General features: G+C 39.4%; 1 protein-coding gene across 5 annotated transcripts in view; it reads left to right on the forward strand.

The window, feature by feature from the left end:
• Positions 1-416: 416 nt before the first annotated feature.
• TBL1X (transducin beta like 1 X-linked) overlaps positions 417-18,242 on the forward strand; it is a 2,018,721-nt gene continuing 2,000,895 nt past the window's right edge. For 3 of the 5 annotated variants that reach the window (XM_044072563.1, XM_044072566.1, XM_044072564.1), the window contains exon 1: positions 510-907. The gene's annotated coding sequence lies outside the window, so the exon portion shown is untranslated. The other 2 variants (XM_044072565.1, XM_044072569.1) reach the window with 2 other exon arrangements.

Consider the following 18,242-nt stretch of genomic DNA (forward strand, 5'->3'; position numbering starts at 1 on the left):
CTATCTATATAAACGCACATACACAAAGAGAGACAGTACTATTGTACTTTAGTCGCTGTTTTTGAATTTACTGAAACTCCAGTGTTGCTCAGCTGCCCTTAGCTATCATGTATCTATTTATTTTTGTTTGCTGGGGATAGACAAATATTCACGCAACGAACCCACAATATAACTATATATTTATACATACACACGTGTATAGTTATGAGTGTCTATATGTACTATACACACTTGTATGTAAGTAATTATACATATATATTACTGTGTACGTATGTGTATGGCGTTATACAGATGTCTACTCTTCTATATCTCTATACGTTATGTATATAAGTACTGCTGTTTTGAAGGTGGTCATTCCCGACTAATCGGTGGGGGAAGGGATGCAAAGCATCTAAGTATCATCTGCATACATTTCTAAATGGCGCTGGTGCTGTTGGTAGTTTGTGGGGGAGGGGAAGCAGAGCGAGCCCGGAATGTGGCGTCTGCTGCACACAGTTAAGGTCAGTGGCTGATTTTTTTTCCCTAGGAGGTCACTGGCTGCGGTGTCTCAGTCTCGGAGAGAGTGTGTCTATACATCTCTCTAATTTCCTCGCTTGCTGTGGGTGCTTCTGTCTTTTTTATGAGTCTCATACAGTAAGTCTGCTAATGAAATAGTAAGCAGCACCTTCTGACGCATTCCACCCCCTAAACTTTACATTATCCGCGGCTCTCTGTTTGCTGGCTTTTTTTTTTTTAGTTTTGGGAATTACAGCTCCCCGCACACCGCCAGGAAATAGGAAAGAAGAATTAGCATGAGTAATAAGTGATTGTTATTGTCCCCCTCCCGTCCCTAGTGAAGTTCTACATAACCCTTTTTGCTGTATGGTGCTGGAAGTGAAAGCCGTTCCTTAAACACACATTGACACGGGTGAGTTTTAACTCCATCTCATTACTACTTCGGAAGTTTTAATGGTGCTGCTCACCATGGTGATTTGGGTTGTTATGCTAGCAGTCGTTAACATAAAACAGCGAAGCAAAGTTAGTGTGACTTTAGCGTGAATATCTATTTCTCCACGCACGCATTATGTTATTTACGCGTCATATATCTATGGCTTAAATGGAAGTGTGCTAACTGCATGTGTGCTGTGTATTTAAATAAAACAACAAATACAGCAGGGGTGGGAATGGTGTGTTCAAAGATTTAAGTACAATTAGAAACAGCAAGTCGGTGTACCAGCTTCAGGAGTGTGATTGAATGCGAGGTCTATTGTTAAGTCTTGTGTGCTGTTTATAAAATGATATCGTTTACATGTGTTGGGTGTTTGTGCTCTATGTGGAACACTTCACAAAGTAATATAACTTTAAGTAAAATCTCTTGTGTAGATGTTTTTGACTTGTACAGTTTAGGGTGGGGGAGGGGAATGCATTCATCTTTATTGCCTTACAGGCAGGCACACATCAATAGCAGTTTTGTCAGAAGGCTGATTCACTAAACTGTATGTGTATGCATTGTTTTTCCAGTATGAAATAGCGTTGTGTGTGATAGCAGGACTGTAGTTTCATAAAGTGAACCCTTGGTGTGTTTGCTTGCTTGCTTATTAAATGAGATCATTGCTTTTCTTTAAATGTACTATCTGATCATCTGGTTTACTAAAAGTTATGATGAAGGTGTAAATATTGTGTCATGACGAAAAACCTGTCCTGGGCCTGGGCCGCTAGCACTGTCAAAGAGGAAGCAAAATGTTTTCTTCTCACCTTAACATGTCAGGCTGATATTATGAACCCATTTTGATGGCTTCATTCTCATTATTGTTGCAGAGTTCATTACTGTAATGTGATTGGTTAAAGCACACTGCTGTATGACATACTGAAGTTGCCAGGCATTTCTTTTGATAACCAGAAGACAGTAAGTGCAAGTAGCCTGTACATGTGCACGTTTTATCTAAAATGACTGATTTGGGTTTTCTAAATTTGGAGTACTTAGACTTGAGAAAAATAATGTTCCACTGAGAGGGTGGTGTACCCCTTGATTATGTTGCTTGAAGTGAGGGTTCAGCATTAAGTCATCACAGGAGTCCACAGTTGCTTAGGATATTCCAGTAAATGGATGGGATAAAGCTGTGGGCAAGGCTGCTGCACTGGGGCTCGTTGCAACACAGTAACATATTCCTGTAGATCATGGACAGTTTTTTTTTGCCCCTAGTTATCATAAACTGAGGCCTTTCATATCTAGTTCAGGTGAATGTTAGTGGCATCTTGCAATCCTGTCTGTAAGGCGTGATGCCTTTTTCACACTGACTTGTCTAAATTTCTCCTAGTCAGTATAAATACCAAGTAAGATGTCCCAGAAATACTCACAGGTGGTGGGTGTCTGGATACTAGTACATATGGAATGCATGTATGTATGTGTGTGTGTATTGTTTTCATTTTTTTTACCCCAGGCTTTTATTAATGTGTGTAGATGATCATGGTATTAAATACTATATACCACAATTTAAATTAACTTTAGAGAAATGTGTGAATAAGTTGCTTATGTTTTGTAGTTTGTAAGAAATGTGGATTTGATTGTACTTTTATGATGCACTGGATGTAACACTATCACGTGTTGTTTATGCACAGTGAGCAGGCCTGCTGAACTTGTTCAACTTGCATACATTTCATCACCATTTTTTTGTAGCAATATTGTTGGCAAGTTTTACAATGCAGAATTTTATAGCTTATATTTTGTTTATGTGCAGTTTTCTTTCATCCTGCCCTTCCCAACAGGCATTTTCATTTTGGCTATATTGGGATCTTTTGCCCACTACAGACTATGAACTCCTTTTTGCAGCATTGGTTTTGTTCATCCCCTGCTTTACTTGGCTTCTTTCTTTTCCCATGGCTATGATTTCTTCCATTGAGAAGTAAAACTGCAGTGAGGTAATTTTTCAAGCATCTCAGACTTTTTGCCTGTGTTTCTTTAGTGATGGTGAATTGCTAGTGGCTGTAGTACTGACCGGTCAGAGAAACCCCTTTCATTTTTTTTGTCTTTTCCTAGTTGTTGTACAGTCTGTTTGGTGGCATAAAAAGTATTATCCAGATTTCCTTTTATGCTTGTTGTTGTTCCCAGTCTGTAAAATAGCATCAGTGGTGTACTGTAACTTGCAGCCCATTGACACATCCTGTTCAAGGGAGTCCAGACTTTTTTTACGAGATGCTTGGTTCATGCCCTGTCAAGCTGGAGTGTGTGGCTTACAGAGTTTTTTCTTAAACGTGGGTCATCATTGTCAGAACTGGAGGTCTGGTTGCTACTGTAGTGGGGTCAACCGTTTCAATAGCATTATTAAAAGGTAAACAACTGTCACTGTTTAAAGTGCTCTATTACATTTAGTCAAGAACCATGTGTGTGTGTAGCGGTACTTTTTATTTAAAATAGTTAAAGAAATGGGGATGTGAGAGAACTGTTATGTAACAAGATGGGAAGGTGTGAAAAAATTCTGATGTGGTGATCTCCTATTTTATTGCCTACATCAGGCGTGTATATAAAAAGTATACATACCCCTGTTAAAATGCCAGGTTTTTGTGATATAAAAAAATGAAACCACAATAAATCATTTCAAAACTTTTCCCACCTTTAATGTGACCCAAAGCTGGTTGCATAAGTGTACACACCTGCCATCAATTAAAGAGCCTCTTGATTAACCCCAAATAAAGTTAATCTGTCCTAGTAGGATTTTCCTGACATTTACTCAGTTGCCTGCTACAGCAAAAGCCATAGTTCACAGAGAGCTTACAAAGCATCAAAGGGATCCCATTGTTTCCAAAAAATTCCAGAGCATTGGATATACCATGGAACACAGTGAAGACAGTCATCAAAAAGTGGAGAAAATATGGGACAACAATGATGTTGCAAAGAACTGGACGTCACTCCAAAATTGATGAAAAGACCAGACGAAAACTGGTCAGGGAGGCTGCCAAGAGACCTACAGTGACACTGAAGGAGCTGCAGGGATTTCTGGCAAGTACCGGGTGTGTACTACATGTGACAACAATCTCCCATATTCTCCATATGTCTGGACTGTGGGGTAGGGTTGCAAGCCTTTTCTTACACAGAAAAACATCCAGGCCTGGCTAAAATTTGCAAAACAATGCATCAAGTTTCCCAAAAGCACATGGGAAAATGTGTTATGGTCTGATGAGAAAAAAGGTTGAACTTCCTGGCCACAATTTCAAAAAGTATGTTTGGCGCAAAAGCAACACTTCGCATCACCAAAAGAACACCATCCCCACGGTGAAGCATGGTGGTGCCAGTGTCATGCTTTGGGGTTGCTGTTCTTCAGCTGGAACTGGGGCTTTAGTCAAGGTGGAAGAAATTATGAACAGTTCCAAATACCAGTCACTCTCTCTTGGCCCAAAATCTTCAGGCATCTGCTAGAAAGCTGATGAAGAGGAATTTCACCTTTCAACACGACAGTGACACCAAGCATACATCCAAATATATAAAGAATGGCTTCACCAGAAGAAAATTTAAAGTTTTGGAATGGCAGAGCCAGAGCCTAGACCTAAATCCAATAGAAAATCTGTGGGGTGACCTGAAGAGGGCTGTGCAAAGAGATGCCCACGCAATCTGACAGATTTGGAGAGCTTTTGCAAGGAAGAGTGGGCAAATATTGCCAAGTGAAGATGTGCCATGCTGATAGACTCCTACCCAAGAAGACTGAATGTTGTAATTTAAATCAAAAAGTGCTTCAACAAAGTATTAGTTTAAGGGTGTGCACACCTATGCAACCAGCTTATTGTATGTTTCCCCTAACAGATTTGTTTGTTTTTCAGTTGAATTGTACAGGTTATAGGTCACATTAAAGGTGGGAAAAGTCTTGAAATGATTTATTGTGGTCTCATTGTTTGTTTATATCACAAAAACCTGGCATTTTAACAGGGGTGTGTACACTTTTTTTTTTTTATATCCACTGTGTGTGTAATATATAAATATATATATAAAATCTATAAAAATAAATGTGTGGAGTCTGCACGTCCTCCCTATATTCACTTGTGTTTCCTGGTGCTTTGGTTTCCTCCCATATTCCAAAGACATACAGTAGGTGGATTGGACACTTTAAATTGGCCATATGTGTGAGTGTGTGGTGTGGAAAACTGGTAGGGCTCTGCACCTGGTAGTGTAAACCTTTGCTGTAGATGACTGTCCCTGTTGAAGTGACACCCCGACCCCATGTGAAAAAATGTGAAAAGGGGTTATGGAGGGATATACACATAAGTGCAAACATGTATGTAGGATGGAGATACACAAGTGCAAATGTGTGTGTAAAAGTATAAATATATACACACGCAACCCATTTAAGTATGCATTGGTTATGTGAAGTTGTATTTGGCAGGAAAACTATCTTGGTAACGTGGTCCAGCAGCAGGTTTACTACTGTGGACACCATGGATGTAGCCAGATGTTTAGTGGTACCACAGTTACTTTTTGAAGGATGTCGCATTGTTTTCACAAGTCAAGGGTGCCTGATGTTTGCTTATTTGTTTACTGGGGTTGTGCACTGATGACAGTAGACAATTTGGAGGCACAGCCCAGCTTCGATCTGCAAAGATTTTTAAGTGAACCAGCAATGAATGTAATTGTCCACTGTGATGTGTATACATTGTATTAATAAGTAGTTTCAAGTAATGTCTTTTAGTATTTATTTTAGTAGTTTTTCTGCTACGTACATTTCTCTAATTATGTTTAGCACAAGTAAAGGGGTGGGCAGCAACACAAGTATTTACTGTATGGATTAGAAATGTCTTGCCGCCTCCCTGATGAAAGAGGCTTGTACCCGAACAGTAATAATATTGTGTGCTGTTTCAAAAACATTTACTGTGCAGTGTCACACCTGAGGTTGGGTCAAGCACTGGTAGCAAGCACAGCTGTAGATTCTACACTGCATATACCATAGTTTTGGAATTGTGTGCCACATTCCAGAATGTAGCCCCCTTCTCCTCCGCAAGTGTTTGTAGCCCCCAACTCCACACAGCGTTCTCTGGAAATAATAGGGTTAAGTGAAAACAAATACAAAATAGACATTCTAAAGGAAAAATAATAACAATAAATATAATCGCAAAAGATATGTCATTTTAGGTTGAATCCGAACACATCTTATTGCACAAACCAAATTATTTTAATGAACTGTATGTTTATGGTACACATGGTGTACACTTTGCCATCTTGTTGAAATATTCTATTTTTGACATTGCACTGTAGTGTTCTAAACCTACAGAGTTTAATTTCATCTAAGAATAGATATCTATCTTAGGTCCGCTGCTTTTTAATGTGTTTATCTGTGGCACGTACAAGATAAGTGGAACACCACTGTTTTTTAGCATGCATGTGATTCTTCAATGATAAAGAGCTCCAAATAGTCACCCAGATTCCTATAACTCCCAAGAAAAGTGTCTGTTTTAGTCACAGTACTTCTTAAATGTCCCATAATAACACTAATACTCTTCAACTCTAGTAAAGGCAGAAGGGTGAGTCTGAATTTGGCATAAATTCTGGAAACAATACTCTGTAGACAAAGTAGCTCATACCAAATTGCTTAGAGTAATCGCTGATCATTGTCCAAAATTCGACAAACGTGGATTATGCATTAGAAAAAATAAAATGAAAACTAGGCATGTTATGTAAAGCATACCAAACAGAGTGAACATTACTGTGAACAGCACAAACCCTCCTATTTCTCAACTGTACTGTATGCTTCACCAGTTCAGTATAATATTCAGAAAATACTCAAGCTTGGAAGGACATTCAGCAAAGTAGCCAAGTTTGCAGCCATCCATCCTACCTAGTAAAGCTCCCATCTGCACATCATTAAACAAAGCAGGTTTGGCTCGAGCTGCAGAACAATGTAGCATTTCATAAGCAAGGTTTATGCAACATTCTTTAACAAGCTACACATATATAGTGCAGTTAACGGTATAGTAAAAATATATAACCAACTAAACAACTTTGATTGCAAAACCAAAGTCAGTTACCTGTAGACAAATTAAACAACCATAATGGAGACTATTCCAGAAACTTGGTCAGAATAAAATACTAAAACATTTCTAGTCGGTCTAAATGGTCACTTAATAACAAATATATACTATACTGCTCATGAGAACTGCATATGTGAGAGTTGGTATATGACTACAAACTTTACTGTATTTATCTTTATTTCTGCTAAGGCAATTAATACTTTCAGTTCTCCAATAGACTAGTAGATGGTCAGTATTACTTATCATCATCAAGCCTCTTTTCCCCCATTTTTATATGGGATCAAGTTGTCATATCAGCTGTTGCCAACCTCTTTCAATTCAGAGCCACTCTCTCCTGTCTTCGACAGTTGTGCCACACTGTCATAGGTCTTCTGTCTTGCACACTGCACTGTCCATCTCATCTCCTTTTGCCTACTTGCCTTTTCCAAATTTTCTTTATCAAATCGTCTTTTGCTTTTTTGCGTATGTGACCTAACCACCGTAATCTGTTCTACTTGACCTTCTCTGCAGTTAAGGCTATTTATAATATTGCCATGTAAACTTTACTTTTCACTTCTGCATCAGTTAGGCTGAAAATCTTCCAGAATTACTTCATGAGTCTGCCAACTGGCTTGAGTTGTAACATTTTCTTCATCGCTCCCAACCATCTTCTTTGTCAGTCTAAGTATCACTGATTGATGTCATTTGCCACAGTAAAACGATTTGTAAATTTTTTTACCTTTGCACCATGGACTGTGGAGCACAAGACATGTGACGTTATTTTTTGCCATACCAGTGAACTTTTTTGTCTTCCATCTATTAAAACAGAAATAACTTGTAAAACATGTATTTTTCACTGTCCTCATGCCCTAGGAAAGTGATTATCTGAGTCACAGTTGTCATCGGAAAATAAGGGTGACAGATCAGGTAAACCGGCTTTGTTTATTTATAAACCCCCCCCCCCCCAATTTAACCTTGCTTCTAAATAAGCTGTTTTCCCCATTCCATACATGCTGCACTTGTAGAAAGTGTCTTAGATTACAGTAGATTCCCTCTTATCTGGTCTCGTTGGGACCGGACCTTAGGCTGGATAAATGAATGACTGGTTAATCAGAAAAAGTTAATATTTATAGGTTATAAATCAGCTAGAGTAACAGGATTTGTGTTAGTATGCATTTTATTAATGAATATGAAAGTCTAAAACTCAAATGCCTTATTATTTACCCCAGAGTAGGCAGAAGTGTTGTTCCCTGTTGCCTTTTGCTAGGTCTACGGCTGAAATTTGATGGCCGGTTAAACATGAGGCTGGTTAAAGAGAGCTCGGATAAGAGGATGTCTACTGTAGTATTTTGTAGCTGTTCTTGATTGTAAAAATAAGTTATTGTAGTGCAAAAATGAAGCTTCTGTATCAGCTCGACTGATGTTCAACATTTGATTGTTCTTCCCATAATATCTGTAACGATTGACAGAGACAGTGTGTTTGTTATGCAAGGTATAGCATAATCCATATGCATTGGAATTAAGCTGTGCAAGTCCGATTCCACTCTTGTAGAAAGTTTTAGTTTTAAGAACACGTTGCCTATTAAGCTTCTGAATGTTATAATTTTTATTTAAATGTGAAAACTTCTGTGCTTTTCCTACTGTAATATAATGCGTTGAAATTTTGAAGCTTATTGTCCTTCTTTTGCGTTTTATAACTCATGTTCTCCAGTTTTGCTTACAGTGCGAGTTATTGCATTAATTTCCTTCTGCTCTAACAATTCTGTGCTTATCTAATGTTTCTGTGCTTATCTAATGTTTCTGAAATTTATATCCTTGCTAATGTAATCATCACCTTTTCTTGTAAGGCTCCCTGAATTTGTATGTTTGTTTTTAGTACATGTCCCTGAAAGTTGCACAGTTTTGTATATGTACCCTTTTTTACAGCCGTGGTCATGACCTAAAAGGATCAGTTGACTTAGAGTCGAGCAGTGATTTATTTCAAATGTGTGCATTTGTTTTGGGGATCGTGGTAGTTATTTTCTGTACGGTGCAGTATATTTTTTATTTGAATAGGGAAGCTTAAAAGTAACATTTTGATGTCAAGAGGCTTGAAATGCTCACTATCAACGAGTCTTGACAATCTGTGAGTTGAGTAACTAGCTGTTAAGGAAGCGTCTTATTCTGATGATACAGCTTTGATTTCTGAGTTGTCACCTTGAGCATGCCATGTAAAAGAACAGTCCATGCATTCATTCAGGTTTTGATACTACTTGTATGCTGTTTAGGGTCATTGGGGAGCCAACACTATTTCAGAACAGACACCAGTGCTGGACAGGAAGGTAGTCTCTCACACCAAGTACATGTGTGTGAGTACACTGACACCTGCAGAGGATTTGGCAGATTTCTTTCAATCATGTGGTATGTCTTTAGGATGTGGAAAGAAGATGGAGTCCCCATTTAAAGTCCATGCTGACACCTGAGAGAGCACACAACATATACACAAAAGGCACTCCATCTGGAAGTGAATAGTAAAACTAGGAGCTGTGAGGCAGCAACTTTACCTTTACACCTGCTGTTAACCACAAAAAAACCCCCAGACAAAACGTCCAAAGCCCGTACACTTAAAAATAGTGAAAAGCAGCAAATAAAACCACGAAAGGTGCTGTGAACTACTTTATTTCACTACTATTTATTTATTTATTTATTTATTTATATTTGTTGACCGGGAGTGTCCGACTGGACTTAGGTCCATTTTCAGCGGAGGCCCAGGGAGAAAAGCTCCACAGTTAAAATAAACAGACAGTAGTTACATTGGATGACATAGCGATTAACAATTTACATAGCAATTACTTACAACATATTTACAGATGAAGAACATAGTACATCAGTAGACAACTAGAATCTTTATCTGTGAAGTACATAACAGACATTAACAAATGTTACAAGAAGAAGTTCCTGCTGTATAATAAGTACTGGCTTATGAGCATCTGAGCTTGCTATAATCAAAGTAGTTAGTGGAGTGGAAAGAAAGGTAGTGGTTGGATGGGGAGGGTGATATTAGAGTGGGAGTTGCAAGGGCATAGCCAGCATGTTTTTAGGTGCGCTTTTAGTAAAGTTTTGAAGTGGGTGCATGATGGTATGGAGGTAATTGTGGGTGGGAGGGAGTTCCATAATTTGGCTATGGTGCAAGAGAATAGTGCTTCACCAGCAGTTACTGGCTTTAGTGATCTGCAAGTGATTTTTGTTGCTGGATCTTAGTGGTCTGGTGGTGCGATAGGGTTGGAGTAGATTCTGGAGGGATGGGACATTTAGTGGATGATTTACTAGTTTGTGGGCGAGTGAGAGTTGATACCATTGAAGGAGGTGAGGGAGTTCAAGCCAGCCCAGTTCAGCAAGTGAGAGACAGTGGTGACTACGGTAGGATGCCCCTGTGGTGAATTTGGCAATTTTGTTGTAGCAGGTCTCTAGCTTGTTTAGATCGCATTGCCTTAGGTTGGTATATATTGGACAGGCATAAAGTAGGGTGGAGATAAGGTGGGAATTTGCTATTGAAATCTTTGCTGCTTTGGTGAGAAGTTACTTATTTCTGTATGGTGCTCCTAGTTTTTTGTGGACTTTTTTATGGTCAAGGATATGTGAAAGACAATTTCCACTCCTAGCAATTTGGTGTGTTCTGTTGGGTATATAGTGGTGTTGTCTTTTGCTGTGATGTTAAAGTGAGAGTTGTTTTGAGTATGTTTGGTGGGTTGGAAGATGAGTAGTTTAGTTTAGTTTTGTTTGGGTTGAGTATTAATTGGGCAACGGATAACCAAGTTTCAACAGAGGAAAAGGCTTCCTGTGTGACATTTTGCAGTTTGGGTAGGGACTGGGCTGAGCAGATGATGGTTGAGTCATCTGCGTATTGTATGAGTGTGCCATGTTTGGTGGCAGAGGCTAGATTATTGACGAAAACACAGAAGAGTAGGGGTCCAAGGATGGATTCTTGGGGAACCCCTATGGAGACAGGTAGTTGGGGAGATATGTCATTCTGCCATACAACGGATTGTTGGCAGTCAGACAGGTAACTGAAACCAGTTGGTGACTGATTGAGAGAAGGATAGGTTATTGAGGACAGAGATGAGTTGTTTGTGTGGGACCATGTCAAATGCTTTAGATAGGTCTAGGAAAGTAGCACAGGAGAGAGCGCCATTGTTTTTATGCTGAAGGATAGTGTTAGTAAAGGAGAGTAAGGCAGTGGTGGTGCTATGGTTTGGTCGGAAGCCATGCTGAGTATTGGAAAGGAGGTTGTTAGTAAGGAGGTAGTCTGAGACCTGAGAGTGTATGCATCTCTCTAGTATTTTGGAGAGTGGAGAGAGAATAGCTATGGGGCAGTAATTGGTTAGTTCTGTGGAGGGTCCGCCTTTGTGGAGGGGAATTATATGTGATACTTTCCACAGTGTGGGAACATAACTTTCTGACAGAGATCAGTTAATCAAGATGGATACTGGGTAGGCCAGAGCATCAGCTGCGATTTGTAGGTATTCACTTGGGAGGTTGTCTGCTGCTAATCTGGTAGGCTTAAGTTTAGTTAAGAGTTTTTTTTATGTTGGAGGTAGGTACAGGATAAAAAGAGAAGGCAGTGGGGAGATTACTAGTTGAAGGTGTGGGTTGGAGGGGAGGGGAGTTGTGTTGTTTAGCTAGTGATAGTATGGTTTGTGTGAAGTGTGTGTTGAATGAGGTAGCAATATTTTCTGAGGAGTGAGGGATGTTAGGAGGGGGGGTACTGACTTTACCTGGGTGGAGGATGGAGTTTATGGAGGACCAGAATTGTTTGGGGCTGTGTTGAGGAGAGTCTAGGGCAGACTGGTAGTATTGGAATTTGTCCTGTTTTATTAGCTTTTTGACTCTATTGCGTAGTTCTAGGAATTTCTGTCTAGTTGGGGGGGTGGTATTGTTTTTGAGCCAGTGCTCCCAGGCTTTATCCCTGTTTTTAATTTCTGACTTGGTGGCTTTATGTAGCCATGGGGAGGGTTGTGCTTTGATTCTGGAAAGTCTTATGGGGGCATGGTAATTAAGGATGCTCAGGAAGGTGGTATTAAAAAATTCAACTGCGTCATCAAGACTGAGGTACTTTAGATGATGCCAGTTACATTCTTTGAGGGATGTGACGAATGTGAGTGGGTTAAAGTTTAGTTTTTTACGTATTTGACAGTAGATGACAGGTTTAGCTTGGTATAGGTATTTTTTGAGTAGGAATGTTTGGGAGTGATCACTGAGGCTGCCTGATAAGCAGCCTGTTATATATGACTGGGGGTTCTCACTGACTAGTATCCAGTCCAGGGTAGTGTGCTTGCTGGAGTTTTTATTTATCCTGGTTGGCGTCTGGACTAGTTGGGTGAAGCCATGAGGGTTTACATGATGGGTTGGATGGTTGCCAGAACAGGATTGCCAGTCAATATTGAAATCACCTAAAATGATAGTTTCTTGGGGGAGATGGTGGGTAGACCAGCTGAGGAGGTTTTCTAGTGGAGGGATGTTTTGGCCAGGTGGGAAGTAGCATCCAATTATGTTGATGGTTTTGTTTTGTTTTATTTTGAGGTTGGTATATATTATTTCTTCATTGCCTATTTGTGGAGCCGATGATTTTAAGATCTGGATGTTTAGATGCTGTTTAAATATTATAACTATACCACCTCCTTTCTTGTTTAGCCGGTCTACTTTTAGTATGCCATAACCTGTAGGGAGTATTTGCTCACTGGTAATGTGAGGTTTTAGCCAGGTTTCTGTCAGGATGACTATATCTGGGGAGTACAAGTCTATGGTGGCATGGAGTTCATGGACTTTGTTGGATATACTTCCAATATTTAGGCTTAGTAGAAGGAAGTGACTTGGCTTTCTATTGGCTGTAATATGGGAGAAGTTGTGGTTTCTAGTCTGATGAGGATTGGGGTTGGAGATGGTAGGGCCAGGGTTGGGGTGGATATCTCCACTTGGGGCTAGTTTAGATATGCATGAGGTTATTAGTTTTCTCAGTTTTTGAATGTGTTTGTTTATAAGGGAAATTTTATGATTGTGCTCTTTGGGTAATAGGTATGGTGGGAGGGTTACTGTGTTAAGTTGTAGGGATGCTTTATGTTTGAGTAATATAGTTGGTAGAATATGTGGGGGGTGCATAGGGATGTTTCTTGAGTTGGTGGGAGGAGAGCTGAGTGAGGGTTAGACATGAGTGGTGGTGTGAGTAGTAGTACAGTGGTAGTGGTTGAGTGGGGGAATGATGGAGCTTTGGTAGGATGTAAGATATGCAAGGAGAGTGCATGCCGTGAGCATAGGTAAGGTATGCTTGTACATGTTGGTTGAGGAGGTGTGATAGTAGTGGAAAGATGGAGGAGGTAGTGTTGGGTTAGTGCTGTGGTTGGCTACTGGAAAGATGGGAGGGGTTTGTGAGTATAATAAAGGTGGGACCACTGGGGGCGGGAGGAAATAGGGGGCAGGGTGGGGAGCGAAGCGGGTAGAGACCCTGTTAGTTGCTCTTATGAGGGGGCTGGAAACAGTCAGGTAACAGATTTAACTGATAAATGAACATATGATAGTGACAAGGGTGGTTGCAATTGTAAAAATGGTGCCTACCACAGGTAATATTTATTAACTTTGGGATTGTCTTAAGGTAATAAACAGGGAAGGGGGAGGGGAGAACAAGGGTGTGAGCAGCAGTTCTTTGTACTGCTGCTAATGAGCCAAAGCAAAGACAAGTTTGTGTTTAAATTGACCAGGGACTGCTCTGAAACTGTAAGTCATTTCTTAACCATTACTCAGGTGGAAAAACAGGATAACCTTGTATCAGTAGGCTGCTGTGGTCTCAGTGTAAATTAACAAACACACAGTATTGATCAGTTATGGATACTATTTGCTAATAGAAGAGAATAAGCGAGAAAGTGGAAGATGAGTGAGTGAGTGTGCGTGGGCTGCTTACAAGCCAAAGCAGAGTGCTCTCCAGGGGAAAATGAATATTGGCTCAAACAGGTAGACAATACTCAAAGTTAACTTTAGCTGTTTGCAGACAGTTCAGACCCGGACTGCGCTTTTCTTATAAGAATGATAAAGGTGGTACCGCAGTTGAATACTTAAAAGTGGTGTTGGGTTGGAGAGACACTGAGCTCCTTCATGGGGCCTGTAGCAGAGTGGATTGTAGTTGTAAAAATGGTGCCTGCCACAGGTAATATTTCCAGGCGCTTCCCTTCTCACATAGACCCCATCAGAGTAAAATAAAACTGTTGAAAACAACCAAGCTTATAAATCCCAGGATTACCAATCAAATCTCAGATCTAATAAACAATTAATTAGTAAATAAATGATCCTTAAACGATACCACTCTGGATTCTGTAACCAATGAATAATTAGCAAAAGTCTTACTCTAGTGCACATACATTGCAAACGGATAAGACCTTATGACCAACAGTCTTAAGATTTTTGCATACTGTTCTATTTTACATTTATTTTCCTCAAGGTTTATTTGTGTTTGTATGAGAATGTCTGTGCATTTGTTATGGTAATTTATCCTGTGGCCTCTTAAATACCTTGATGGAAAGTGCTGTATGAGTGTTTTGATCCTCGTGTTTGACTTTTTGTTCACAAGATATAGTTCAGGCACATTTGTCCTACTGTTAGTTTTTCTTTCCCTAACAGAGTCTCCTGTTGCTACTCTGGTGATTTGTGATTGCCTGAGTTTAACCAGTTTTTCAAGGTTTAAAACATTTAATGTGATAGTGTCTTGATGAAAATACAACATGCTATTCTAGAACTAAAGGCAGACTTGGGTAAGAATGTGTAATTCTAATTATTTTCAAATGTTCATATTATTCATTTGTGTTATACAAAGCTCTTCGATTAGCCCTTGAAAAAACGGGCACTTTTGTGCAATGGGTTTTATCTGGTTTTACTTTTTGTGTATAGATGAGTTAATTTAAGGTTAAGAAATTATCAAAGCAATGCATTGCTATAAAAGTGTTGAGGTCACTCATGTAATCTGTGGTAAAGTGGGTCAGTTTTATAGAACAAAAGTTCTTGGCTACCGGCCATCTGCTAAACTGTAATTCACACAAACACTGTTAGCACTCAAAGAAGACCAGGAACAAATGAATTAGTGTGCTAAAATATTTTATTACAACGCTTTCGTTGGAAAGACTTCATCAGAAATACAAGCAACTCAAGGCTAATCACACCTTAAATAATGCCAAACATTAATCAATTATTGTTTAGTCATATGAATAGAAAACTAAAATTCAATATAATACAAATATATTGCTTAAAAAATATATGTATATATAAATGTACAAGTGTTAATATATTACTGTCTATACTAGTCAGCAACCCCTACGATAAACTATCTTCCAAACAACATTTGATATTAACGGATTCATTGAGCCCAGGTGGACTGTCAGCCCCTAATATAAGTTGCCACAAGATCTCCTTTCTTTCAACCCTGTTTTTCATATTACCCCCTCTTAAATCTTCAGAGATATGCTCTAAAACAGAAAATAGAAACTTTTTATAACTAGTACATGTACATACATGTCTATAAAGAGCATTATTGACAGCCTTCACCTTAATGGCATAATAATGCTCTTTTATGCGTTTGCTAAGCTGTCTAGTGGTCATACCAATATAGAAAGCTGTACATCCAGAGCACATAGCAATGTAAACCACATTAGATGTTTTACAAGAGAATCTACCTGGAATATTGATGTTGTATTGTGTCTTGCGGCTTTTCCCGGTTAGGGGTTGCCACAGCAGAATTCTGGTCCGCTAATGATTGGCAGTTGATTTTTACGTGCTGAGTTGCCAGCCCTAACGCACAATCTTCAACGAAGGTAAGCCCATTCACGTATGTCTCCATGCAGAATATGCTCTAGCTGAGAGTCGAACCGCTCAGTGTCTTACTGTGAGGCGACAACGCTACCACAGCACCACCACCTAACTAAATGAGGTAAACAAGCGTACGGACCTTCATGTGTATGTATCTGCAAATGGTGCATTCATAACATTTATAGGTACCTTTAGGTTTATTGGTCACCATACTAGAGACTTTTGTTTCAGAATGTTCCAACATATTTTTAATACACCCTGTCTTCTTATGCACAAAATTCGGACCACTACCCAATACAGCTGCTAAATCACTATTGCCACTTATAATTTTCCAATTGTTACTAATAATTTAATAGTTTCACTATCAACTGAGATGTCCACAATACATCTAGGATTACTATTAGTGTGAAACTTACTGGTGACACTTTCAATTGGTTTTCCAGTTTCTGTTTCCTTTTTATTTTCAGGTAACCCTTTAATAAGAATAGGGGGGAAATCAGTTGACCTTCGACTCAAAATTTCACTGGCTAACTTATTTAGTAGTGAATCCGAATAACATCTCAATATTTTAGCACGCTAATTCATTAGTTCCTGGTCTTCTTTGAGTGCTAACAATGTTTTTGTTGATTATTTAAACTATAGATGTGTAGGTAACTAGAAGTACTTGTTGAAGTCTAATTTCTGGCTAAACAAGACACAATACTGTATCATCAAAAAAGACGGTGAGCCCTGCAGAGAAGTGCATCTCCATGGATTTGTTAAAATGCCTTAATAGCTCATTTGTGATACTTTTCTATTTTTGAACAAGAAAATGCATAAGAGTGCACACAAAAGAAAACATCCTTTGTAATATATTTTTGCATATGCTTGGTGCAGGGCACTGTTAGCTCCACTAATGCATCAGAGACTTTTCAAAAGGTTTACAATGGGTTGTCTGGCTGCAAGCTGAGTCACAAGTTTTAGTGCCAGAAAGGGGTTTTCCTTTATCCATGTAGCTGTGCATTTTGAAGTTCTGTATCTGTTGGTCATACATGTACAGTAATCGCCTCCTCTTCCAAAAATAGCCTGGGAGATGTGGTGGGAGTTGCCACCTTACATTAAATGTAAAGATCAAAATATTTTTCATTTGGTAAAGTTTGTCTCTGTTTTTGGAATACTGTTTATGGGTTTGTGTTAAAGAGCATGCTAGTTATTTAAGAGAATTTAAGTCTGCAATTGTTTTTGATAACGCCCCTAATAATTTTCAGTCATAATTTTCAGTAGTAAATGTTTAGTACTGGGCATCTTTCACTTGTCCACACTATGTAATGTGTTGTGTGCAACAGTGAAATCTGTGTGGTCAGTGCAAAGACTTGATTATCTGTTACATTCCATTTCTGCCTGTAGCACTGAGTAGTAAATGCTAGTCTGTGAGATGCAGAATAGTTGGACCAGTAGTACAACTGGTCAAATCAAAAAAGACCTTGCACATACCATACACGGGCAAAGAGTCTGAGTGGTGCGTATTAGCAGGTCAGAAGACCTGGGAAGGAATGGGGAATATAGGAGGTCAGACATGTTTTGTGTTATCACCTGACATCCACCCTGCCAGTCAGTTGCTGAAATACTGTAACATGTACTGCTGTGGGTCGGTAAAGCAGCGTAAATGGTTAGCCATTCCTCAGTGCCTGTAGTTGTGATCCTGTGACATGTAAGTAGCTGTCTTCAGTCTTCTGTACACTCTGAAATCAAGCACTGTAATACTGCGTACTGTCTTTCCATGCACTGTAATACTGCGTACTGTCTGTCCATGCACTGTAATACTGCGTACTGTCTGTCCATGCACTGTAATACTGCGTACTGTCTTTCCATGCTTTAAACAGTTGAACTGACAGTGGATGTGACGGTGTGGAAACTGTCTGGCAAGACTGATGGTTCACAAAATAGAAGAGGATGTAATATGGGCTGAGTCTTGTCACTGAGAATACTGTGATGTTGAATCCTTTGGTTGGATGTCGCATGAGTATTTTGGATGGGATGGTAGCTTTGTGCTTAGATGTCTTTTGTGTAATTCTGTCTGTACAGTTTCCAGATTTAAGCCAAAATATGTGTGACCATTGCACACTAAATTGGCCGTGTGTGTGTGAAAAAAGTGTGTGGTATGGAAGAACAGCAGTGGCAAGGGTATTCACCTGGCGGTGTGAACCTTGGCTTTAGATGATTATTACTGTTGAAGTGACACCCCCACCACGTGCCCAAAATGGGGTCATAGATTGATTGTTGGATGTCTCCATCTGGATGTGGCTTTAAAAAAGTCTAGTTCATTTGTATATGCCAGAATACATTTGGAATGGCATGTGTAGAATTCTAGAATATTCAAGTAAAAAACATCTCTCTCCAGTACTGATATTCCTTGGTTCTTGAAAAGATTTGTATTGGAGGGCTAAGGCTTTTTTCATTTTTTTGGGGGG

This window comes from Protopterus annectens, chromosome 5.part0, assembly GCF_019279795.1.
Source record: "Protopterus annectens isolate FY-2018-M chromosome 5.part0, PAN1.0, whole genome shotgun sequence".
NCBI classification, from domain to species: Eukaryota; Metazoa; Chordata; order Ceratodontiformes; family Protopteridae; genus Protopterus; species Protopterus annectens.